Source organism: Somniosus microcephalus, chromosome 14 (genome assembly GCF_052327205.1).
Source record: "Somniosus microcephalus isolate GS21.2 chromosome 14, FLI_Smic_1.0, whole genome shotgun sequence".
In the NCBI taxonomy this organism is placed as follows: domain Eukaryota; kingdom Metazoa; phylum Chordata; class Chondrichthyes; order Squaliformes; family Somniosidae; genus Somniosus; species Somniosus microcephalus.
Window position 1 is genome coordinate 129,107,725 of NC_141000.1, and position 26,094 is coordinate 129,133,818.

At 45.8% G+C, this 26,094-nt stretch overlaps 1 protein-coding gene across 2 annotated transcripts in view; it reads right to left on the reverse strand.

Annotated features, from left to right (window-relative positions):
• The window catches only part of gbe1b (glucan (1,4-alpha-), branching enzyme 1b), a 474,062-nt gene that overhangs the window by 225,625 nt on the left and 222,343 nt on the right, over positions 1-26,094 (reverse strand). The gene's annotated exons all lie outside the window — the stretch shown is intronic.

The window sequence follows — 26,094 nt, forward strand, 5'->3', positions numbered from 1 at the left end:
TGGCTGAATCACAAAATCAATCATAGAATAATTCAGCACGAAAGGAGGCCATTCAGTCCATCGTGTGCACCATCTACAAGATACACTGCAGCAACTCGCCAAGGCTCCTTCAACAGCACCTCCCAAACCCGCGACCTCTTCCACCTAGAAGGACAAGGGCAGCAGGCGCATGGGAACCCCGCCACTTCCAAGTTCCCCTCCAGGTCACACACCATCCAGACTTAGAAGTATATCGCCGATCCGTCATCGTCGCTGGGTCAAAATCCTGGAACTCCCTACCCAATAGCACTGTGGGAGCACCTTCACCACACGGACTGCGGCGGTTCAAGGTGGCGGGTCACCACCAGCTTCTCAAGGACAACTAGAGATGGGCAATAAATGCTGGCCTTGCCAGCAACACCCACATCCCAGGAACTAATTTTTAAAAATCGTGCCTGTGCCGGCTCTTGGAAAGAGTTGTCTAGTTAGTCTCACACCCCCTGCTCTTTCCCTTCCGGCACCAAGCTCATGGTCTACAGAGCAGCAGTGATACCCGCCCTGCTGTATGCCTCAGAGACATGGACCATGTACAGCAGGCACCTCAAAGCACTGGAGAGGTACCACCAACGCTGCCTCCGCAAGATCCTGCAAATCCATTGTCAGGATAGGCGCACCAGCTTCAGTGTTCTTGCTCAGGCCAACATCCCCAGCATCGAAGCTTTGACCACGTTCGATCAGCTCCGATGGACGGGCCACATTGTCCGCATGCCCAATATGAGACTCCCAAAACAAGCGCTCTACTCAGAGCTCCGGCACGGCAAGAGAGCCCCAGGTGGGCAGAGGAAATGCTTCAAGGACACCCTCAAAGCCTCCTTGAAAAAGTGCAACATCCCCACCCAAGACCGCACAAAGTGGAGGAGAAGCATCCGGAAAGGCGCAAACACCTCGAGTCTCTTCGCCGGGAGCAAGCGGAAGCCAAGCGCAGGCAGCGGAAGGAGCGCACGTCAACCCAAGCACCCCACCCACCCGCCCCTTCAACCACCGTCTGCCCCACCTGTGACAGAGACTGCAGGTCCCTCATTGGACTCATCAGTCACCTGAGAACTCATTTTTAATGTGGAAGCAAGTCATCCTCGGTTCCGAGGGACTGCCCAAAAGAGAGCTCTTTCCCCATAGCCCTGGAAATTTTTCCCCATCAAGTATTCTTCCACTTCCCTTAGGTGACTCTTCCCAGCAACGCCAGTTTCGCAATTGCCTCCTGAAGATGTGAATCTTACTTTGGGGTATCTTAAGGAGCCAAAAGCAGCATTACATTTTGATCCCCAAAACCTTTAGTGTCTTGATCCTTGCATTGGAGAGAAGAGAATTCCACGGCAAGAACTTTTCAGCCTTGTTTACGTTGTCTATTTTTATTCATTGGTATTTCCAGATAATGCTCCAATCTGTAAAAACTTTCGGCACCACCCTTGTTAATTTGTTTTTTTTACTTCCTTTGAGCAATTGCCAGAGTTCCCCAGGGATCGTTCAACAGAGAACAGGGAAAAAACATGGAAAAAAACTGTTCATTCAACACTGCAGCAGGCTAAAGGTGTTCCATCAACACTGAGGAAGGAGAAACTCTCCTTTCAATAGAGAGTGTACACAGAAACAAAAGATTCCATTTCACTTTTATAATTCAAAACATAATATGGATCAATAATTGGTGGATGCAAATGGTTACAAATAAAATCATTTCCTCTTGGGGTTCAAAGGAAAAATAAAGCTCCCGAGCCTGGTTCTTGCAGTTAATGGCTCCCTAAGCGTTACAAGAAGGTATTTCTGCAATCACCATGATCAGTAATTCTCCATTATATTCCTTGCAATAATTATTCCATAATTGCATTTTAATCTAATTTCAGCTCTACCCCCTAGTAAACATTTCAAATTATCGAGACCAGAATACATAAGTTATATGGAAACGGTCTGTACAATATCCATAATCCACTCAAGCTTCATTCACGTGAACTGGGTAAAATGAAGGAGTTTTGGGTTGGCAGAATGGAGGTGGGGGTGGCAATGATGTGCCCCAGGGATCTGTACAGGGACTCCTTGGCCGCCATCTTACCGGAGGAGGAGCGTTGGGGGCGGGACTTCTGGTTTCCGGGTTCTAGTCCTGCCCCCAGTGACGCCTGACAACCTGACGCTATTTTCCCCTGATTGGCCTTGTTAAGCCCATCCTGCGGGCTTGCTGGCCAATTAAGGGAAAGCCGGTGACGCTTCATCTGCCAGTTTTGTTAAAGTGACAGGCCCCATAATTTTCTGACAGATGATTTGACAGCATTGAGGTGTTGTCAAACTCTGACCATCACTGTCCAAAGGTGAGCACTAGCACCCAGGCTCACCAATGACTCTCTCCTTAGGAGAAAACAGATGGCAGCTGCATGTGAGATTGCAGAAGGCATCTGACAATTCTGCCGATCAGATGAGGCTTCACAGAAACATCAAATCTTGTCACCTAGATACATATAAACAGAATAAAAATATTTCTCACTACATTCGCTCACCTGTCATACTTAACTGTGCACCATTGCACCCATCACACTACCTCTGCAGCTGTCATTTGCACACTTACACTGCAGCAGACCCACAGCTCGCCTCGCAGACCCTGGCGGGGTTTCCCAACGTCAGGGAGGCCGCATCAGCAGGCGGAAAATGGGGAAAAGCCTCTTAACTGCCTGTTAACTACCTGTTAACGGGCAGTTAATTGGCTCTAATCCCCTTCCCGCCGCTAGGAGATGGGTCCCTGCGCGAGTCGGGGACCCGTCTCCCGGGAAGATCGTTCGGAGGCGGGTTGGGACCCGCTCCCAATTTTTCCCATTTTCCCAGCAGTCCTGCCTCCAAACCCACCTCCTCAGAGCTGGTAAAATCCAGCCCAATTTGTTTTTCAATCATATAAAGGACAGGGAATTGTGGGGGTGGGGGGAAATCATCACGCCTCAAACCCGCACCCACAAATCATTGAGATTGCCCAATGTGGCTTTGGAGGACCGCCTCCATTTTGCTCCCAGGAACCTCTGCAAGACCGTGCGGCTTTTTAGACTGGGTAAGTCGGTATTCCCCAGCTCGGTCCCCTCCCTGCCAAGTCAACCAAATCTCAGGGGTCAAACCCCCTGACACCTGTCGGCCAAACCTAACTCTGCCACTGCTTTTAGGGTATCATTATTTTTAATTCCAAAATGAACTTCTTACTCCTCTACCACCAACCTGCCCACTCCACTAATCTGTCAATGTCCCCTTCAATTCATCTTTCAAGTTCGCCACGCCCACTAATTTGGTTATCAGCAATCTTCAATATCGTTCCTCTTGCGCCACTGCCTAAAAGTGGAAAAAGATTCTTATCTGAGTGGAGGAACAGCGAGATCCAGGGTTTAGAGATATATCGATCTTTAAAACGGTAGGCGTGGAGGTAAAGGAAAGCCATAGAGAAGGGAAATGGGATTCTGGATTTTATATATGGTGCAATTGCATCTAAAAGCAAGGAAGTGATGGTGGATTTGAACAAGACATTGATTAGGCTAATTAAGTATTTCTGAGCAACTCCTTTATATTGCAGCCAAGCAAAGAATGCTACCAGGAATGAGAGGCTATAGTTACAAAGACTTCTTCGTAAAGGCTACTCTCACCTTAACAGCAACAGTTATGGGACTGCGAATGGAGGTCTGCAAAATTATCAAAAGTTTAAAGAGGATAATCAGAAAGAGACTGTTTCCACTGATTGTTGAGTCAGCAACGGGGGAGGAAAGACTGAAGATTATCACTAGAAGGACAAAGTGGGAAATCAGAGTGAGACAGCACAGGAGGCCATTCAGCCCATCGAGCCAGTGCCGGCTCTTTGAAAGAGCTCTCCAATTAGTTCCACTCCCCTGCTCTTTCCCCATAGCCCTGCAATTTTTCTCCTCAAAGTATTTATCCAATTCCCTTTTGAAAGTTATTATTGAATCTGTTTCCACCGCCCTTTCAGGCAGCGCATTCCAGATCACAACTCGCTGCGTAAAAAACATTCTCCTCATCTCCCCTCTGGTTCTTTTGCCAATTATCAAGTCAGTGCCCTCTGATTACCGACCATCCTGCCATTGGAAACAGTTTCTCCTTATTTACTCGATCAAAACCCCTCATAATTTTGAATACCTCTATCAAATCTCCTCTTAACCTTCTCTGCTCTAAAGAGAACAACCCAAGCTTCTCCAGTCTCTCCGCATAAGTCCCTCATCCCTGGCACCATTCTGGTAATTAAGAGATTCCCCATCTCCTCCCGCCATGAGTTGGGTTATTAAGACTGAGAACATTTTGCTACAATAGCTATTGAAACAGGAAACATAGAATTTAAAATAGAATTGAAAGAAGAATTTCAGAAGAAAGAATGTAAAAGAATACAGGGGAAGGCCAGGAAATTGTGTGGGCGTGGGTCACTCTAGTTGAAATGGTAGAAACTGGGATAGGCAAAATGGCCTCCAGCTGTGCTATAATTCGTATGATTCTACGAACCGCAGCATAGCATAGCGCTGCCTTCTCACTCTCACCCAAACTGTCCACAGTTGAGTACTTTTAGAAAATTGGTCAAGGTACTTTGTATTCCTAGTTGACTGTCCTAGGGGTGGGGGCGACATAGACTATTTCCTGATTGTCCATCTATTATCCGGGAAATAAAAGAAACGGCCACTGGTACAACACGAAGGTTTAGCAACCTGTCAAGTGTCGGGGGAGCATCGAGTCAATGCTCCTTTCTCTATCCCACACCACCCGAAAAAAAATGTTCTGGTTTGCCGTACTGCTGTGAACCTATCCATTTCCAAGGCTTTGTACATCAGCCTGCAGTGTTTCATGAATTTACAGCATTTTAATAAAAAAAATCTATCTACACGTTATTAAACCCATTAACTGCTTCTATATGACAGGAGTCAGCTCATCCGACTCCACTTTCATCTCTCCTCTCCCAACCCGCATCCTTCTGTTCAGTTCTACACAGGGGCTTTTTTTATTTCCTAGTGTGCAGTTCTGACACCTGAAATATTAATGATTTTCCCACTTTTCAGCTGTTGACAGAGTGAAGTTCCAACATTTCGGTAAGTACACAGGAAAGTACCAGAAAAAAGGAACTTACATTTCTACAGCACCTTTCATGACCACAGGACGTCCCAAAGCGCGTCACAGCCAATTAAGCACTTTTAAAGTGTAGTCACTGTTGTAATGTAGGGAAACACGGCAGCCAGTTTGCGCCCAGCTAGCTACCATAAACAGCAACTCGATAATGACCAGATTATCTATTGTTTAGTTCTGTTAGTTGAGGGAAATATTGGCCAGAATACTGGGGGGCGCTCTCCTGCTCATCTTCAAAATAATGCCATGGGATCTTTTACTTCCAACTGAGGGGGCAGACGGGGCAGCTGAAAGACCGCACTTCCCGGCAGTGCAGCACTCCCTCTCTGGAGTGGGACATGAACCCACAACCTTCTGACTCAGATACGAGAGTGTGCGACCGACTGAGCCACAGCTGACACAAAGCCAGACAAGAATCTGCAATGTCCATCTGCCCATTTGTTTTACCAATAAAACACTTGTTAGGCCGCAGCTAGTGTACTGCGTACAGTTCTGGTCACCACATTACAGGAAGGATGTGATCGCACTGGAGAGGGTGCAGAGGAGATTTCCGAGGATGTTGCCAGGACTGGAGAACTTTAGCTATGAGGAAAGATTGGATAGGCTGGAGTTGTTTTCTTTGGAACAGAGGAGGCTGAGAGGAGAAATCTTTTCACCCAGAGGGTGGTGGGGGTCTGGAACTCGCTGCCTGAAAGAGTGGGAGAGGCAGAAACCCTCATCACATTTAAAAAGTACCTGTACTTGGATATGCACTTGAAGTGCCGTAACCTACAGGGCTACGGACCAAGAGCTGGAAAGTGGGATTAGGCTGGTTGGCTCTTTTTTGGCCGGCACAGACACGATGGGCCGAATGGCCTCCTTCTGTGCTGTAAATTTCTATGATTTGTTATTTCAATATGTCTATCTTGGTAGGAACAGCACTTCATACTTACTGTTTAATGTCAAAAACTGCATAACCTTCCTGCAGGCAATTATATAGTAAGGGGTACAATTTTGATGTCAATCAGCATTGTATAATCCAACCTTGTTTGGATTAAACCAAAAAGGTGATTTTAAGCCACACTGGGGAGCAAGGGAGGGTTAAAACAGCGAACAGAATTGAGTTTAAGAAACCCTGTGCTGCAAACATTGTATCCCCACACAATAAACCCCCCAGGCTGCAGTTTTCACTGAAGAGTGCACACAGGGAGGTGATGGGACAACTCATATGTTCTTTCACTAGAGATAGCTACACGTGTGTAACTGCCCGTCTCCGCCCCTGCCTCAGCCCATCTGCTGCTAAAACCCCCCTCCCTGCCGTTGTTACCTCTAGACGCGACTATTCCAACGCTCTCCTGGCCGGCCTCCCATCGTCCACCCTGCGCAAACTAGAGCGCATCTAAAACTCTGCTGCCCGTGTCCTAACTCGCACCAACTCCCGTTCACCCGTCACCCTCTGTGCTCGCTGACCTCCATCAGCTTCCGGTCCAGCAAAGCTACGAATTTAATATTCTCATTTTTGTATTGCAATCCCTCCATGGCCTTGCCCCTTCATATCTTTGTAACCTCCTCCAACCCCACAACCTCTTGCAGCATCCCCGAGTTCCTTCGCTCCACCATTGGCGGCCGTACCTTCAGCTGCCTGGGCCCCAAGCTCTGGAATTCCCTCCCTAAACCTCCGCCTCTCTCTCTTCCCTAAAACATACCCGAGACCAAGCTCTCCTTATGCAGCTCAGTATCAAATTGTGTCTGATAACGCTCCCGTGAAGGGCCTTGGGACAATTTACTACATTAAAAGTGCTACATAAATACAAGTTGTTGTTGTAAATAAAAAAATTACACTAATCACATAACAGAAGGCAAAAACACAACTTGCTTTCATATAGCACCTTATCGCATCCTCAGGACATTCGAAAACACTTCACAGCCCATGAAATACTTTTGAAACACAGCTGCTGTTATGTAAGTAAACACGGCAGCCAATTTGCAAGCGGCTCCACAAACGCAAATGAGATGAATTTGTCGTGCTCAAGTCTATGGAGTTGGGACTTGAACCCACAACCTTCTGAGGCAGAAGCGAGAGTGCTACTCACTCCGCGACGGCTAGGCCAGCGAGTTAAGCTGCAAGATAAAATGTCTGCTTCCGAACAGCCAGGGTTCTACACGTGTCGAGCGGTGAAGTTGCTGCATGACTGGGCTGGGCTGTTCGCAGGAGGAAGCCACAAAAAGCCATTTCTCTATTCACATGGGTTGAACAATTTCTTCAATTTAACTTGCACATGGGAGACGCCATTCAGACCCTTATGGCATCCATAAAAATTATGCTGATGGGAAGAATTGCAAAAAAAAAATGCAATTCCACTGCCTGGAGTGGATTTATAGATTAAATAAAAAGCAAGAGGAGAAAGTTAATTTTACATTTAATGGTCTACTTCATCTTCAAACTTCTGAATGGTTACAAATTTGGTTCCTGCCTCTCGAGGCATTCAAGCACCCTCTTCCTTTTAAACTCGACCGCTTTCTACATTGAAGGATTTCTCCAAGGGAACTGTCCAGGCACTCTCTAACACTGAGCTGTTTGTGTCAGGGCTCTGCGCACACACTTGCAGTTACTCTGATGGTCAACTAAACGCCTAGGATTTCAACTTTCATCAGCCACAAATAAATAAATCTGCCAAATTTAAAACTAAGTCGGGGAACAAGACCGCGTCTCGAGGGAGGGTCTGCTGACCATGAGGAAATAAAAGCAGCTCTGAACAGGCTGAACACTAAAGGACGGTGACACCACATTTTAGCCTGTATTACAGATTCAGATTAAATTTATTTGCCATATGTAACAAGTACAATGGAATGCTTGTTCCCCGTAGCGACGCGTCAGCTATACATACAGCGCCGCGTTCAGAGTCAATACAATGGCTTCCCGTGGCAGTGGGAGCACGATGTCCCTCAGCCGCTCCGTCCTCCTCGTCACCGCGGCCTCCTCCTCACTGTTGCCGGCTCCACGTGTGGTGGCCTGCTTCTCCCACTCTGGCCACCATGCCCGGCTCCCCTCCTCCCATCCGGACTGCGAGTTACCCGAAATGGAGCTATAAATGTGCTTCCAGGATACATTACACTTCAGAACTCCCCACCACACAACATACGCCACATTTTAATATTTATTCATCCCTCGCTGGTTCATCTTAAAAGGCGAGATCTTAGAATCGTACAGCACAGAAGGAGGCCATTCGGCCCATCGTGCCTGTGCCGGCTCTTTGAAAGCGCTCTCTAATCAGTCCCACTCCCCCTGCTCTTTCCCTACAGCCCACCATTTTTGTTGCCCTTCAAGTATTTATCCAATTCCCTTTTGAAAGTTCCTATTGAATCTACTTCCACCACCCATTCAGGCAGCGCATTCCAGATCACAACAACTCGCTGCGTAAAAACATTCTCCTCATCTCCCCAATGGTTGTTCTGCCATATACAGTATCTTCAATCTGTGCCCTCTGGTTACCCACTCTTCTGCCACTGGAAACAGTTTCTCCCAATTTACTCCATTAAAACCCTTCATGATTTTGAACACCTCTATTAAATCTCTCCTTAACGTTCTCTTCTCAACAACCCCAGCTTCCCCAGTCTCTCCACATAACTGGGGCTACAGGAGATTAAAGTGATGTTTAATCTCTTGCCCCTGCACTAAGCACTCAAGCCTGGATCTCGAGAAAGTCTAATTCTAGTCATCACTCCGAGCTCCGCCACGTTTCGTATCGTTACTGTAACTACTAAATTCATCAATATACTGAGAAGTGTAGAGGAACAGAGGGACCTTGGAGTGCATGTCCACAGATCCCTGAAGGTAGCAGGACAGGTAAATAAGGTGGTTAAGAAGGCATACGGGATATTTTTCTTTATTAGCAAGACATAGAATACAAGAGCAGGGAGGCGATGCTCGAACTGTATAAAACACTAGTTAGGCCACAGCTAGAGTACTGCGTACAGTTCTGGTCACCACATTACAGGAAAGATGTGATTGCACTAGAGACAGTGCAGAGGAGATTTACGAGGATGTTGACTGGGCTGGGGAATTTTACCTATGAGGAAAGATTGGATAGGCTGGGGTTGTTTTCTTTGGAACAGAGGAGACTGAGAGGAGATTTAATTGAGGTGTATAAAATTATGAGGGGCCTAGATAGAGTGGATAGGAAGGACCTAGTTCCCTTAGCAGAGAGGTCAATAACCAGAGGGCAGAGATTTAAAGTAATTGGTCATAGGTTTAGAGGGGAGTTGAGGAGAGATCTTTTCACCCAGAGGGTGGTGGGGGTCTGGAACTCACTGCCTGAAAGGGTGGTAGAGACAGAGACCCCCATTGCATTTACGATGTACTTGGATATTCACTTGAAGTGCCATAAACTACAGGGCTCTGGACCGAGAGCTGGAAAGTGGGATTCGGCTGGTTGGCTCTTTTTTGGCTGGTACAAACACGATGGGCCGAATGGCCTCCTTCTGTGCCGTAAATTTCTATGATTCTGTGTTCATTGTTGCTGTGAAAGTTTCAGCCTGCCGCTTTAAGATGATTGTATTTTCCATTCCGCATCCAGCAGCAGGGTTTAGACCTCCACCTCAACATGGAGCCACTTCCAAGAAGAAAAAGAACTGAAGTAGGCTGTGGTCCAATTAGTTGTCATGTAGATGGTTTGTTAATATTCGCAGCAGTGCAAAAGGGCACAAAGCCATAAGAAATGTTTGCCTATTAGTTCCAAACTACAAAAACAGAAATCAATGTGACTTTTTTTTAAAGGTGAAATATAAATTATGTTCAGACACGTCTTCTTACTGCTGAACACAGATTGTGTTTACACATGGCATACTTGGCTGTTACAAAGGCCTGAGCATTTGACGATAAGAGATTATGAGGAAGTAAAGGTAAGCCAGCTACTCTGCATACCTTAGCTCAGTCGGTTGGATTTGAGAGTATCTCACCGATTGCACGCCCCAAAACGTCTTGTATTCTTTCCTTGCAAGAATCTTTAGTGCCAGCCATGGCTCAGTTAGTAGCACTCTCGCCTGAGTCATAGGTTATGGGTTCAAGTCCCACTCCAGAGACTTGAGCACATAATGCAGCTGACACCACCTAAAAGGACGCATGGGAACACCACCACTTCCAAGTTCCCCTCCCACACCATCCTGACTTGGAAGTATATCGCCGGTCCTTCATCGTCACTGGGTCAAAATCCTGGAGCTCCCTCCCTAACAGCACTGTGGGAGTACCTTCACCACACGGACTGCAGCGGTTCAAGGTGGCTCACCACCACCTGCTCAAGGGCAATTAGGGATGGGCAATAAATGCTGGCCTTGCCAGCGACACCCATATCCCATAAAAATGAATTTTAAAAAAACGCTCCAGTGCAGTACTGGGAGAGTGTTGTACTGTCGGCGATGCAGTCTTTTGGAACTGAGGCCCTCGTCGGCCCTCTCAGGTGGATGTGAAAGATCCCACGGCACTATTTCGAAGAAGAGCAGGGGAGTCTTGGCCAATATGTATCTCTCAACTAGCATGACTAGAAACAGATGATCTGCTCATTACCACGTTGCTGTTTGTGGGAGCTTGCTGTGCGCAAATTGGCTGCCGTGTTTCCTACATTACAACAGTGACTTCACTTCAAAAGTAAGACGCTTTGGGACGTCTTTAGGATGTGAAAGGCGCAACGAAAACGCAATCATTCCCTTGTTCCTACTGCACCCAGGCACCCTAGGAGCGGGAATAAGATCACACAGATTTGGGCACAAATTGGCATTAAACTGACACTCAGAAAAGCCTCTACAGGATAATTGTCATATTGATGTATGATTGTGTTGACTTTGAGGCACATTGCTGGGCTAGTGGTGAAGGGAGTGTAATCCTACATCCTATCCACTGATCCCACCGCTAGACAGCACTAACTGATGTCGATGTGACCTCACGGTGACAACATGAGGGCAAGAGTGCCACCAGGATCAGGAACAACAGTGGGCCAGAACTTCGGGTCTCCACGGGTGAGTACGCGCTGGGTACTCACCCGTAGGCCAAACGAAAGTGCCGGTTTCGTGCATGCACTGCGCATGCACGGGAAACCGGAACTTCTGTTCCCTTAAAGGAAGGGGGTCACAAGTCAAACGCGTGCGCCGGAGAGGCAGCGCGTACGCCTGGAACTTCCATTTTTTTTGCAGGTTTTTCCGGGAGGGTAAGTCTCCAGGAGCTACGCTTGTAAAAAGCAGTCGCAAGGCCTGCTTTTAACAAGGTAAGTGGTGAATTAAGTTAAATTAAAACATTTTTTCCACAGGTTTATTATTTTTAAATACTTTAAAGAAAGGTAAGTTTATTTTTAGCCCTGTTAGAAACAAATTAATTTTTTCAAAAATTTAAATTATTGTTTAAAAGTTATTTTATGTAATTTATTGTTATTTTAAAACTGTGATTTTTTAAAAATTTATTTGCAGTTTTAGTGATGTTTTGGGGCTGAATTGTATTCATAGATTTGACAGGTCTTCCTGTCAAATCTATGAATACAGATTCCCTGCTACCATTGGCTCTCCATGGCCCACGTGATCCCAGAGGAGGCTTCGAACTAACTGCGCGCCTGGGATACGCAAGCACTGCGCGCCAGCAGTTGGAGCAGGCCCAGGATCGGAATCTCACGCGGGCCCACAGCTCAACGGCCGGCGCGCTAGGTAAGTGCAGGTCGGGGACTTGCACCCGCGGGAAGCCTCCGACCCGAATTTCTGGGCCTATGTGTTCAGCATCAATACCATGCAGAAAGGTTTTCAAGCTAATTCTTCACCAAGGACTCAATTTATCTGAAAATATTACAGATGCAAGAATCAAGGCATCTACTTCATACTTCCAAGCCTCTCAAATAAACTTAATGTTTATGCGGCCATACTACAGTAAAACGGAAATGACTGAAGGACTAAGTGAAAACTATTTACATTTGGTTATGCACACAAAAGGAAAAATTGGCAGGGCTATGGGGAAAGAGCAGGGGAGTGGGACTAATGAGACAGCTCTACCAAAGAGCTGGCACAACAACAACTTGTATTTATACAGCGCCAGTAACGTAGTAAAACATCCCAAGGCGCTTCACAGGAGCGTTATCAAATAAAATGTTGACGCTGAGCCGCATTAGGAGATATTGGGGTAGGTGACCAAAAGCTTGGTCAAAGAGGTCGGTTTTAAGGAGTGTTTTAAAAAGGGAGAGAGGCGGAGAGGTTCAGGGAGGGAACTGCCGAGCTTCAGGCCTCGGCACGATGGCCCAAATGGTCTTATATTCAATTATATTCATTCCTGGGATGTGGGACTCGCTGGCAAGGCCAGCATTTATTGCCCTTCCCTAATTGCCCTCGAGAAGGTGGTGGTGAGCCGCCTTCTTGAACCGCTGCAGTCCGTGTGGTGAAGGTGCTCCCACAGTGCTGTTAGGGAGGGAGTTCCAGGATTTTGACCCAGCGACGATGAAGGAACGGCCGATATATTTCCAAGTCAGGATGGTGTGTGACTTGGAGGGGAACTTGGAGGTGGTGGTGTTCCCATGCGCCTGCTGCCCTTGTCCTTCTAGGTGGAAGAGGTTGCGGGTTTGCGAGTTGCTGCAGTGCATCTTGTAGATGGTACACACTGCAGCCACGGTGCGCCGGTGGTGGAGGGAGTGAATGTTTAAGGTGGTGGATGGGGTGCCAATCAAGCGGGCTGCTTTGTCCTGGATGGTGTCGAGCTTATGAGTGTTGTTGGAGCTGCACTCATCCAGGCAAGTGGCGAGTATTCCATCACACTCCTGACTTGTGCCTTGTAGATGGTGGAAAGGCTTTGGGGAGTCAGGAGGTGAGACACTCACCGCAGAATACCTAGCCTCTGACCTGCTCTTGTTGCCACAGTATTTGTGGCTGGTCCAGTTAAGTTTCTGGTCAATGGTGACCCCAGGATGTTGATGGTGGGGGATTTGGCGATGGTAATGCCGTTGAATGTCAAGGGGCAGTAGTTAGACTCTCGCTCATTGGAGATAGTCATTGCCTGGTGTGGCGCGAATGTTACCTGCCACTTATCAGCCCAAGCCTGAATGTCGTCCAGGTCTTGTTGCATGCGGGCATGGACTACTTCATTATCTGAGAAGTTGCGAATGGCACTGAACACTGTGCAGTCATCAGCGAACATCCCCACTTCTGACCTTATGTTGGAGGGAAGGTCATTGATGAAGCAGCTGAAGATGGTTCGGCCTAGGACACTGCCCTGGGGAACTCTTGCAGTGATGTCCTGGGGTTGCGATAATTGACCTCCAACCATCTTCCTTTGTGCTAGGTATGTCTCCTTCTGTGCTGCACAATTCTATGATTCTATACAGCAAAACTGAAATGACCATAGGGTGAAGTACAAACTACTTACATTTACTCTGCCTTGTTATTAAGCACATCACAAATTTTTGAAAGAAAAAAGGGTGCGTTTCATTTTTGGATGAGCTTTGAGCTAAACTCCCTGTTTGAATTCCTGCAGTCAGGTTCACAGCTCTCTCACAGCTCCAAACAAACCTAGCCAGTCATCAACGGCATTCTCTGTGACTGTGGTGCTGGATCCCTCTTCATCCTTCTGAACCTCTCGACAGCTTTTTGACACACCATTCTCGTCCAACATCTCTCACGAGTTGTCCTGTTCAGCGGGTCCGCTCTCAGTTGATACAGAACATCTCCAGCCATGGCTTCTCTTCCCTTCCCAGAGTGTTACTTCCAAAGTCCCCCAAGATTTATCCTTGGTTTCCTCATTTAAAACATTGCCCTAGCACCAGTGCCCCACCACTTCTCTCGAGCCATCCGCTGCCTGTGTTGTCAGACTGCTTGTCCGACATCCAGTCCTGGATGAGTCACGATTTTCTCCAGTTTAATACTGGGATGGCCAAAGCCATCGTCTTTGGCCCCTGCCACAAACTCCATTCCCTCGCCACCAATTCCATTCCCCTCCTTGGTCACTGCCTCAGGCTGAACCAGACTGTTCACAAATTACCGTCCTACTCGATCCCAAGCTGAATGTTCAACCCCATATCCTCTCCATCATAAAAATCACCTACTTCCATCATGAGAGAGTACAGCTCCCTCTACACTGCCCCATCAAACACTCCCAGAGCAGGTACAGTACAGGTTAGATAGAGAGTACAGCTCCCTCTACACTGCCCCATCAAACACACTCAGGGCAGGTACACAGCACGGGTTAGATACAGAGTAAAGCTCCCTCTACACCGTCCCATCAAACACTCCCAGGGCAGGTATAGCACGGGTTAGATACAGAGTAAAGCTCCCTCTACACTGTCCCATCAAACACTCCCAGGGCAGGTACAGCGCGGGTTAGATACAGAGTAAAGTTCCCTCTACACTGCCCCATCAAACACTCCCAGGGCAGGTATAGCACGGGTTAGATACAGAGTAAAGCTCCCTCTACACTGTCCCATCAAACACTCCCAGGGCAGGTACAGCGCGGGTTAGATACAGAGTAAAGTTCCCTCTACACTGCCCCATCAAACACTCCCAGGGCAGGTATAGCACGGGTTAGATACAGAGTAAAGCTCCCTCTACACTGCTGCTGTCCTGATGCATATGAAAGGATTATTTTGCATTATTTTTTTGTTCCGATTTTGAGTTTCTTAAGTTCTTTTACGTTCCACCCGAGGGGACAGACGGAGCCTCGGTTTAATATCTGAGCCAAAAGGCGGCACCTCCGACAGTGCCGCACTCCCTCAGTACTGCACTGGAGTGTCAGCCTGGATTTTTGTGTTCAAGTTCCTGGAGTGGGACTATGAACCCACAACCTTCTGAGTCCTACCAACTGAGCCACAGTTAGTAAGATAAATTTCATTTTACCCTGGACACCCATTTTGTAAAGGAGTCTCTCTCGTGCACTTTGTCATCAAAATCCTTTCAGAAGTTGAGATGCACAAATCATAAGATTTAATTGATCAATTTGGCCTATCAAGGGGATTAGTCAGGCAAGATCAATACCTTTCTAAAGCCATGTGGGCTGATATTTATCAAGTTCTTTTCATATAGTCACCTTCCACTTTGTATTGATTCTATTAGTTTTCTGTTACTGAGGTCAGGCTAATGGCTCTGGAGCTGTCAGGCATGGCACTGTTTTCTTTCTTGAATGTGGGAACATTTGCCCTTTTCCAGTCTGCCGAAAAGCCCCTTGTTCACCAACTCCCTCAAAAGAAGCTTTAAAAATCACCTCCCTTGTCTCTCTAAGATTTGGTGAACTTGCCCCAGCAGATTTATTGGTTTGCAGACCAGACAGCCTGTCCAGAATCCACTGTTGCAGTCAGGCCAAGATCACAGAGGACGTTTATGTGCTGTTCAATGGTAGTGCCATCACGTTTGATTCTATTTGGGTCCCTTAGGGGTTTTAACTAACTGCCCTCTTGCCGTTGTAGTATTGGAAGAATGTTTGGATGTTGTATTTCACACCTGCTGCTGTGTCCATTCCTGCTCTCTCTGATATTCTGTATAATCTTGTCTCCAGCACAGATAGCATTTTCTCCCGACAAGCCTTGTAAATCTTTTTCTCCTAATTACCTATCTGATTTTCCCATTGATCCATATCAGTGCATTTTTATTTACTTTGCAATTAAGAACAGAGAATGCTGGAAGCACTCTCAGCAGGTCAGGCAGCATCTGTGGAAAGAGAAACAGAGTTTACATTTCAGGTCGATGACCTTTCGTCAGAACTGAAACGTTATCTCTGTTTCTCACTCCACGGATGCTGCCTGACCTGCTGAGTATTTCTAACATTTTCTGTTTTTAATTTCAGATTTCCAGCATCCAGAATGTTTTGCTTTCATTTCCTTTGCCTCTGTTGCATTTCGATATGTATCTGTCCTGAAGGACCCACAGGAACTTTCTGAAGGATAAAAAGAAACAAGACTTGCATTTATATAGCGCCTTTCAGGGGCACCAGATGTCCCATGAAGTATTTTTTGAAGTGTAGTCACTGTTGTAATTTGGGAAATGTGGCAGCCAATTTGCACACAGCAAGCTCCCACAAACAGCAATGTGATAAATGACCAGATAATCTGTTTTAGTGATGTTGGTTGAGGGATAACTATTGGCCCCAGGACACCGGGGAGAACTCCCCTGATCTTCTTCAAAATCAACAACAACTTGTATTTATATAGCACCTTTAAAGTAGTAAAACGTCCCAAGGCACTTCACAGGAGTATTATAAGGCAAAAAATTTGACACCGATCCACATAAGGATAAATTAGGGCAGGTGACCAAAAGCTTGGTCAAAGAGGTAGGTTTTAAGGAGCGTCTTAAAGGAGAAAAGAGAGGTAGCGAGGCGGAGAGGTTTAGGCAGGGAATTCCAGAGCTTAGGGCCGAGGCAACAGAAGGCACGGCCACCAAAGGTTGAGCAATTATAATCAGGGATGCTCAAGAGGCCAGAATTAGAGGAGCACAGATATCTCGGGGGGTTGTGGGGCTGAAGGAGATTACAGAGATAGGGAGGGGCGAGGCCATGGAGGGATTTGAAAACAAGGATGAAAATTTTGAAATCGAGGCATTGCTTAACCTAAAGACAATGCAGGTCAGCGAGCACAGGGGAGATGGGTGAATGGGACTTGGTGCGAGTTAGGACACGGGCAGCAGAGTTTTGGATGACCTCAAGTTTACGTAGGGTAGAATGTGGGAGACCAGCCAGGAGTGCGTTGAAATCGTCAAGTCTAGAGGTAACAAAGGCATGGATGAGGGTTTCAGCACCGGATGAGATAAGGCAAGGGCGGAGACGGGCAATATTACGGAGGTGGAAATAGATGGTGTTTGTTATGCTGCGGATATGTGGTCGGTAGCTCAGTTTAGGGTCAAATATGACACCAAAGTTGCAAACAGTGTAGTTCAGCCTCAAACAGATGTTAGGGAGAGGGATGGAGTCAGTGGCTAGGGAACAGAAAACAATGGCTTCGGTTTTGCCAATATTTAATTGGAGAAAATTTCTGCTCATCCAGAACAAGAGAGACCTTGGAGGGGGTCGAAAGAAGTGGTAGTGAGGTAGAGCTGGGTGTCATGGGATCTTTTGCGTCCACCTGAGAGAGCAGATGAGGCCTCGGTTTAAGATCTCATCCGAAAGATGGCACTGGAGTATCAGCCAAGATTTTTGTTCTCAAGTCTCCGGAGTGGGCCTTGAACCCACAACCGTCTGACTCAGAGGCGAGAGTGCTGCCCACTGAGCCACAGCCAACACGCTATTGCTATTTATCCTCGACATAATTATTCTCGAGTACTGCTCACTCCCAGTCTACAGTCTTTCAGCCACACCACTCGCCCAGGAGGTTTGCCTACCTGAAGTTGTTTAAGGCTATGCCCTCTTCTTTCAAATTTCTGTGACCACGTGAGACGTACTGGGCCAAAATTTGCTGCCAAAATAACGGCAGTTTTACAAAGAATTACATCGAATATACAGCACAGAAACAGGCCATTCAGCCCAACTAGTTTGTGCTGGTGTCTATACTCCACACGAGCCTCCTCCCATTCCCTCTACCTCATCTCAGCCTTTCAGCATATCTTTCTATTCCCCTTTCTCTCACGTACTCGTCTTGATTCCTTTTGAAAGCATCGAAGCTATTTTGCCTCAACTACTTCCTGTGATAGTGAGTTCCACAGTCTAACCACTTTGAGTAAAGACATTTCTTATTTTCCTATTGGATTTATTAGTAACTATCTTTTATTTATGGCCCCTTGTTTTGGATTCTCCCACAAGTGGAAACATTCTCGCTACATCTACCCTGTCCGTTCATAATTTTAAAGACCTCTTATCAGACGATCTCCAAGTCTTCTCTTTTCTAAAGAAAGTAGCCCCATCCTGGTCCATTTTCCCCAAAAGCTGTAATCGCGCAGTTCTGGTACCATCCTTATAAAACTTTTTTGTACTTTCTCCAATGCTTTTATAGTATGGAGACCAGAACTAAGCACAGTGCGGCCTGACTGGAGTCCCATACAAGTTCAAACATAATTTCACTATTTTTGAATTCTACACCCTTCTAAAGTTTAATAGAGGGAGTGGGACTAATTGGAGAGCTCATTCTGAGAGCTAGCACAGGCACGATGGGCCGAATGGTCTCCTGCTGTGGTGCATGATTCTATGAAATACAAACACAAGTACTGATATATTATTGTAACAGAGTGAGAGTGGGACGATGTGTTAGCTTTTAAGTGCTCTTTTTCCGCTTTAGGGTACAGCTTCAAGATATTGTATAAAATGTCTGAATGACCAAAGCCTTAAGAAATCTTTAAAAGCAATTAAAGTCAATCAGGAATGACTCCCAGCCTGGAAGGATAAAAGGCAAGGGAATGGTTCAGCAGGGGAGAGGTTGAAGGAACTGAGAGTGACTCGGTGTGGGCTGGGAAGTAATTCCTGTTACTGCTATGTTCATCTCTGCACTTAAAGACACAATTGTAGTGGGTGAATCAACCTCACTTATTTTGAACATTCGACGTGTGTCTCATTGACCAATAGGTCTTATGCCTGCTTCAGCTAATTACATTCTCCATAAGGGATTTGGTGAAGATTGCTCAACTATGTCTCGACAAGCAGACTTAATAAATTATCAGTGGCACCGATCGAAGCCTCTTGGCACAGCAAGTGTGGGAACTGGTGAAGTGCTGGCGTTTCTCTGGGTGTATACAGCAGAGGTAGGGACCCCCATGTAATCGTCGCTGCCCTGCCCCTGACCCTGCCTTGCTGCAGTGCAGACTGGCAATGCCTTGATTTTTAAATTCCCACCGTTGTTTTCAAATCTCATCCATGGCCTCGCCCCCTCCCTATCTCTGTAACCCCCTCCAGCCCCACATCCCTTCGAGATCTCTGCACTCCTCTAATTCTGGCCTCTTGTCCATCCGCAATTTTAATTGCTCCACCATTGGCAGCTGTGCCTTCAGCTGCCGAGTCCCTCCCTAAACCTCTCCGTCTCTCTCTCCTCCTTTAAGACGCTCCTTAAAACCTATCTCTTTGAGTAAGCTTTTGGTCACCAGTTCTAACATCTCCTTATGTGCCTTGGTGTCAAATTATGTTTCTTAACTCTCCTGTGAAACGCCTTGGAATGTTTTACTCCGTTAAAGGCGCTATATAAATGCAAGTTATGGTTGTTGAAGAGGAGTGGCCCCGTGTTCTATTCCCTAGGAGATGTCACTTGTACATGATACGTATTTTCGGTGATTCCAAAATTAACTCACCTTCTCCGGGCGGGAACATCTTTCTGTATATCTTTCTGTAAGAGCACTTCAGCTAGTCCCACTCCCCCGCCCTTTCCCCATAGCCCTGAAATTTTTTTTCCTTCAGGTACTTATCCAATTCCCTTTTCAAAGCCACGATTGAGTCTGCCTCCACCACCCTTTCAGGCAGTGCATTCCAGATCCTAACCACTCGCTGCGTAAAAAAGTTTTTCCTCATGTCGCCTTTGGTTCTTCTACCCATCACCTTAAATCTGTGTCCTCTGGTTCTCGACCCCTCTGCCAATGGGAACAGTTTCTCTCTATCTACTCTGTCCAGACCCCTCATGATTTTGAACACCTCTATCAAATCTCCTCTCAACCTTCTCTGCTCTAAGGAGAGCAACCCCAGTTTCTCCAGTCTATCCACGTAACTGAAGTCTCTCATCCCTGGAATCATTCTCGTAAATCTTTTCTGCACCCTCTCGAAGGCCTTCACATCCTCCCTAAAGTGCGGTGCCTAGAATTGGACACAATACTCCAGTTGAGGCCGAACCAGTGTTTTAAACAGGTTCATCATGATTTCCACACTTTTGTACTCTCTGCCTCTATTTATGAAGCCCAGGATCCCGTAAACTTTTTTAACTGCTTTCTCCACCTGCCCTGCCTCCTTCAACGATTTGTGCACATATACCCCCAGGTCTCTCTGTTCGTGCACCCCCTTTAGGATTGTACCCTATAGTTTATATTTCCTCTCTTCATTCTTCCTACCAAAAGGTATCACTTCGCACTTTTCTGTGTTAAATTTCATCTGCTATGTGTCTGCCCATTCCACCAGCCTGTCTATGTCCTCTTGAAGTCTATCACTATCCTCCTCACTGTTCACTTCACTTCCAAGTTTTGTCTCATCTGCAAATTTTGAAATTGTGCCCTGTACACCCAAGTCCAAGTCATTAATATATAGCAAGAAAAGCAGTGGTCCTAGTACTGACCCCTGGGGAACCCCACTGTATACCTTCCTCCAGTCTGAAAAACAACCGTTCACCACTACTCTCTGTTTCCTGTCACTTAGCCAAATTCGTATCCATGCTGCCACTGTCCCTTTTATTCCATGGGCTTCAACTTTGCTGGCAAGACTATTATGTGACACTTTATCAAACGCCTTTTGGAAGTCCATGTACACCACATCAACCGCATTGCCCTCATCAACCCTCTCTGGTACTTCATCAAAAAACTCAATCAAGTTAGTTAAACACGATTTGCCTTTAACAAATCCATGCTGGCTTTCCTTAATTAATCCACACTTGTCCAAGTGACTGTTAATTTTGTCCCGGATTATTGTTTCTAAAAGCTTCCCCACTACTGAGGTTAAACTGACTGACCTGTAGTTGCTGGGTTTATCCTTACACCCTTTTTTGAACAAGGGTGTAACATTTGCAATTCCCCAGTCCTCTGGCACCAACCCCGTAACCAAGGAGGATTGGAAGATTATGGCCAGTACCTCCGCAATTTCCACTTTTACTTCCCTCAGCATCCTAGGATGCATCTCATCCTGATGACTTACCTACTTTAAGTATGGCCAGCCTTTCTAGTACCTCATCAATTTTTATCCCATCCAGTATCTCAACTACCTCCTCTTTCACTATGACTTTGGCAGCATCGTCTTCCTTGATAAAGACAGGTGCAAAGTACTCATTTAGTACCTCAGCCATGCCCTCCACCTCCATGTGTAGGTCTCTATTTTGGGCCCTAATCGGCCTCACCCCTCCTCTTACTACCCGTTTACTATATTTATGCCTGTAGAAGACTTTTGGATTACCTTTTATGTTAGCTGCCAATCTATTCTCATACTCTCTCTTTGCCCTTCTTATTTCTTTTTCACTTCCCCTCTGAACTTTCTATATTCAGCCTGGTTCTTACCTGTATTCTCAACCTGACATCTGTGAAAAGCCTGCTTTTTCTGCTTCATCTTACTCTCTATCTTTTTAGTCACCCAGGAAGCTCTGGCTTTGGTTGCCCTGCCTTTCCCCCTCGTGGGAATGTACCTCGACTGTACCCGAACCATCTCCTCTTTAAAGCCAGCTTATTGTTTGATTACAGTTTTGCCTGCCAATCTTTGATTCCAATTTACCCGGGCCAGATCCGTTCTCAACCTACTGAAATTGGTTTTCCTCCAATTCAGTATTTTTACTCTAGATTACTCCCTGTCCTTTTCCATAACTATTCTAAACCTTATGATACTGTGATCACTGTTCCATAAATGTTCCCCTACTGACGATTGTTCTACTTGACCTACCTCATTCCCCAGAAGCAGATCCAGCAATGCCTCCTTCCTCGTTGGTCTGGAAACGCACTGATCAAGAAAGTTCTCCTGAACTAACTTCAGAAATTCTTCCCCCTCTCTGCCCTTTACACTATTACCATCTCAGTCTGTACTAGTATAGTTGAAGTCCCCCATTATCACTACTCTATAGTTCCTGCACCTCTCTAAGGTCATAGACTTAGGTAGCAGTGGGGAAATTAAAAACCAGAGCGTGTCAGGAAGGGGCAGAAGGTATGGAGTAAAAGGTAAAGTAATAAAAAGGGCAAAAGCAGGAACTAAGTGTCACAAAACATCTTTGAAAGTTCTCTATCTGAATGCACGTAGCATTCGTAACAAAATAGACGAGTTAATGGCACAAATAACTACATATGGGTATGATCTTGTGGCCATTACAGAAACATGGCTGCAGGGTGACAATGCCTGGGAATTAAACATACCAGGTTATTTAACGATCAGGAAGGACAGGCAGGAAGGAAGGGGAGGTGGGGTGGCTATGTTAATAAAGGAAGGAATCACTGTAATACAGAGAAATGATATTGGGTCAAAAGATCAGGATAATGAAACAGTTTGGGTGGAGGTAAGGAATAATAAGGGGAAAAAAACACTAGTGGGCGTAGTCTATAGGCCTCCGAACAGTTGCAACTCTGTTGGACGGAGTATCAATCAGGAAATAGTTGAGGCTTGTAATAAGGGAACATCTATAATTATGGGGGATTTTAACTATCATATTAATTGGACAAATCAAATTGGGCTTGAGGATGAGTTCATTGAGTGTATTAGGGATGGGTTTCTTGAGCAGTATGCAACTGAACCGACCAGGGGGCAAGCAACCTTAGATCTGGTCCTGTGTAACGAGAGGGGATTAATTAAAAATGTCCTAGTAAAGGATCCCCTTGGAATGAGTGACCATAACATGGTTGAATTCCATATTCAATTAGAGGGTGAGAAGGTTGGATCTCAAACAAGTGTGCTAAGCTTGAATAAAGGAGACTATGAAGGTATGAGAGCGGAATTGAGTAGAGTGGATTGGGAAAATAGATTAAAGGGTAAGACGATACATGATCAGTGGTGTACATTTAAGGAGTTATTTTACAACTTCCAAAAAATATATATTCCACTGAGAAGAAAAGGGTGTAAAAGAAAAGACAGCCATCCGTGGATAAGTAAAGAAATTAAGGATAATATTCGACTAAAAACAAGGGCATATAAGGTAGCCAAATCTAGTGGGAGGATAGAGGATTGGGAAAACTTTAAAAGACAGCAAAAAATAACAAAAAGATTAAGAAAGGGAAGACAGATTATGAAAGTAAATTAGCAAAAAATATAAAAACAGATAGTAAGAGTTTTTATAGTTATATAAAAAGAAAAAGGGTGGCTAAAGTAAATGTTGGTCCCTTAGAGGAGGAGACCAGGAAATTAATGGTGGGAAATATGGAGATGGCAAAAACACTGAATGAATATTTTACATCAGTCTTTACAGTAGAATACACTAAGAATATCCCAACACTGGACAAACCGGGGGCTAAAGGGGAGGAGGAGCTAAACACGATCAAAATCACTAAGGAAGTGGTACTCGGTAAAATAATGGGACTCAAGGCGGATAAATCACCTGGACCTGATGGCTTACATCCCAGGGTCTTGAGGGAAGTGGCGGTAGGGATTGTGGATGCATTGGTAATAATTTTCCAAAACTCCCTGGACTCGGCAAAGGTCCCGGCAGACTGGAAAACTGCTAATGTAACACCCTTATTTAAAAAGGGCAGTAGACAGAAGGCTGGAAACTATAGACCGGTTAGCCTAACATCTGTGGTAGGTAAAATTTTGGAGTCCATTATTAAGGAGACAGTAACAGGACATTTGGATAATCATAATTTAATAGGACAAAGTCAGCATGGTTTTATGAAGGGGAAGTCATGTTTGACAAATTTGCTGGAGTTCTTTGAGGAAGTAACATATAGGGTGGATAAAGGGGAACCAGTGGACGTAGTGTATTTAGACTTCCAAAAGGCATTTGACAAGGTGCCACACAAAAGATTATTGCTTAAGATAAAAAATCACGGGATTGGGGGTAATATTCTGGCATGGATAGAGGATTGGCTATCTAACAGAAGGCAGAGAGTTGGGATAAATGGTTCATTCTCAGACTGGCAATCAGTAACTAGTGGTGTTCCGCAGGGGTCAGTGCTGGGTCCCCAACTCTTCACAATCTATATTAACGATTTGGAGGAGGGGACCGAGTGTAACTTATCAAAGTTTGCAGATGATACTAAGATGGGAGGGAAAGTAGTGAGTGAGGAGGACATAAAAAAACCTGCAAGGGGACATCGACAGGCTAAGTAAGTGGGCAGAGATTTGGCAGATGGAATACAATACTGGAAAGTGTGAGGTTATGCACTTTGGCAGGAAAAATCGTAGAGCAAGTTATTATCTTAATGGCAAGAAACTGTAAAGTACTGAAGTACAAAGGGATCTGGGGGTCCTGGTGCACGAAACTCAAAAGGTTAGTATGCAGGTGCAGCAAGTGATTAAGAAGGCCAATGGAATGTTGGCTTTCATTGCTAGGGGGATAGAATATAAAAATAGGGAGGTATTGCTTCAGTTGTACAAGGTATTGGTGAGACCGCACCTGGAATACTGTGTACAGTTTTGGTGTCCATACTTAAGAAAGGGCATACTTGCTCTCGAGTCAGTACAAAGAAGGTTCACTCGGTTAATCCCGGGGATGAGGGGATGGACATATGAGGAGAGGTTGAGTAGATTGGGACTCTACTCATTGGAGTTCAGAAGAATGAGAGGCGATCTTATTGAAACATATAAGATTGTGAAGGGGTCGGATCGGGTGGATGCAGGGAAGATGTTCCCGGTGATGGGTGAAACTAGAACTAGGGGGCATAGTCTTAGAATAAGGGGCTGCTCTTTCAAAACTGAGATGAGGAGGAACTACTTCACTCAGAGGGTGGTAGGTCCATGGAATATGCTGCCCCAAAAAGCTGTAGAAGCTACATCATTACATAAATTTAAAACAGAAATAGACAGTTTCCTAGAAGTAAAGGGAATTAAGGGTTACGGGGAGCGGGCAGGAATTTGGACATGAGTCTAGGTTCGGATCGGTCTTGGCCCTGTGGGTAGCGGAGCGGGCCCAGGGGCCGTGTAGCCTGATCCTGCTCCTAATTCGTGTGTCTAATTCTGTTAGATTCAGGAGATGGTTCTGTGATAGTAGATTGGCGGTTAGGATCAGATCAGCCATGATCTTATTGAATGGCGGAGCAGGCTCGAGGGGCCGATTGGCCTACTCCTGCTCCTGTTTCTTATGTTCTTATGTTCCCTGCAAAGTTGCTCCTCTATATCTTTCCCACTAGTTGGTGGTCTATAGAATACACCTAGTAGTGTAATGGCACCTCTATTATTTCTCAACTCTAACCAAATCGATTCTGTCCTTGACCCATCCAGGACATCCTCCCTCCCCAGCACTGTAATATTCTCATTAATCAATACTGCCACCCCACCTCCTTTTTTTCCTTCTCTATCTTTCTTGAACACCTTATATTCAGGAATATTTAATACCCAATCCTGTCCTTTTTTGAGCCAGGTCTCCGTTATTGCCACATCATATTCCCATGTGGCTATTTGTTCCTGCAGCTGACCAACCTGATTTACCCCGCTTCGTGCGTTTACACACACACACATTGTAAACCTGTCTTAGACCTTATTGTATTCTCTCTTAGACTGACCCCACCTAATACCGTACTATTTCTTACTCTAGTGCTATCTGTCTCTTCCAATCCTTTGTGCACCTTGTTTCTGCTTTCTAATGCTACATCCTGGTGCCCATCCCTTTGCCAAATTAGTTTAAACCCTCCCCAACAGCACTAGCAAACCCCCCCCCTGCGAGGACATTGGTCCCGGCTCTGTTGAGGTGCAACCCGTCCGGCTTGAACACGTCCCACCTCCCCCAGAACCGGCCCCAATGGCCCAGGAATCTGAAGCCCTCCCTCCTGCACCATCTCTCCAGCCACGCACTCTATCCTCCTATTTCTATACACACTAGCTCGTGGCACCGGGAGTAATCCGGAGATTACTACCTTTGAAGTCCTGCTTTTTAATCTCTTTTCTTGCTCCCTAAAATCTGCCTGCAGGACCTCATCCCTCTTTTTATCTATGTTGTTGATATCGATATGGACCACGACCTCTGGCTGTTTACCCAGCCATTCAGTGACATATTGAGGAGAATCCTTTGACTGCTATTAATTTCCTTTGGCATCAGCAGGATTTTCCCAGTTTTCTCTTGCTGGCAGCTTCACTTTTAGTGCGTCTCCATTGAGATTCTAAATAAGTCCATGAATTACTGACTGCCGATTGTGTGATGCTTTGGAAGGAATAACTTAGATTACTTATCTCGTACCATAATTTATGTATCTTGAAAGCTAGGCATAATCTGTACGTCTGATGTGAAGTTGGGCTGGTGCTCACATTACACTACTAGGCAGAGACCT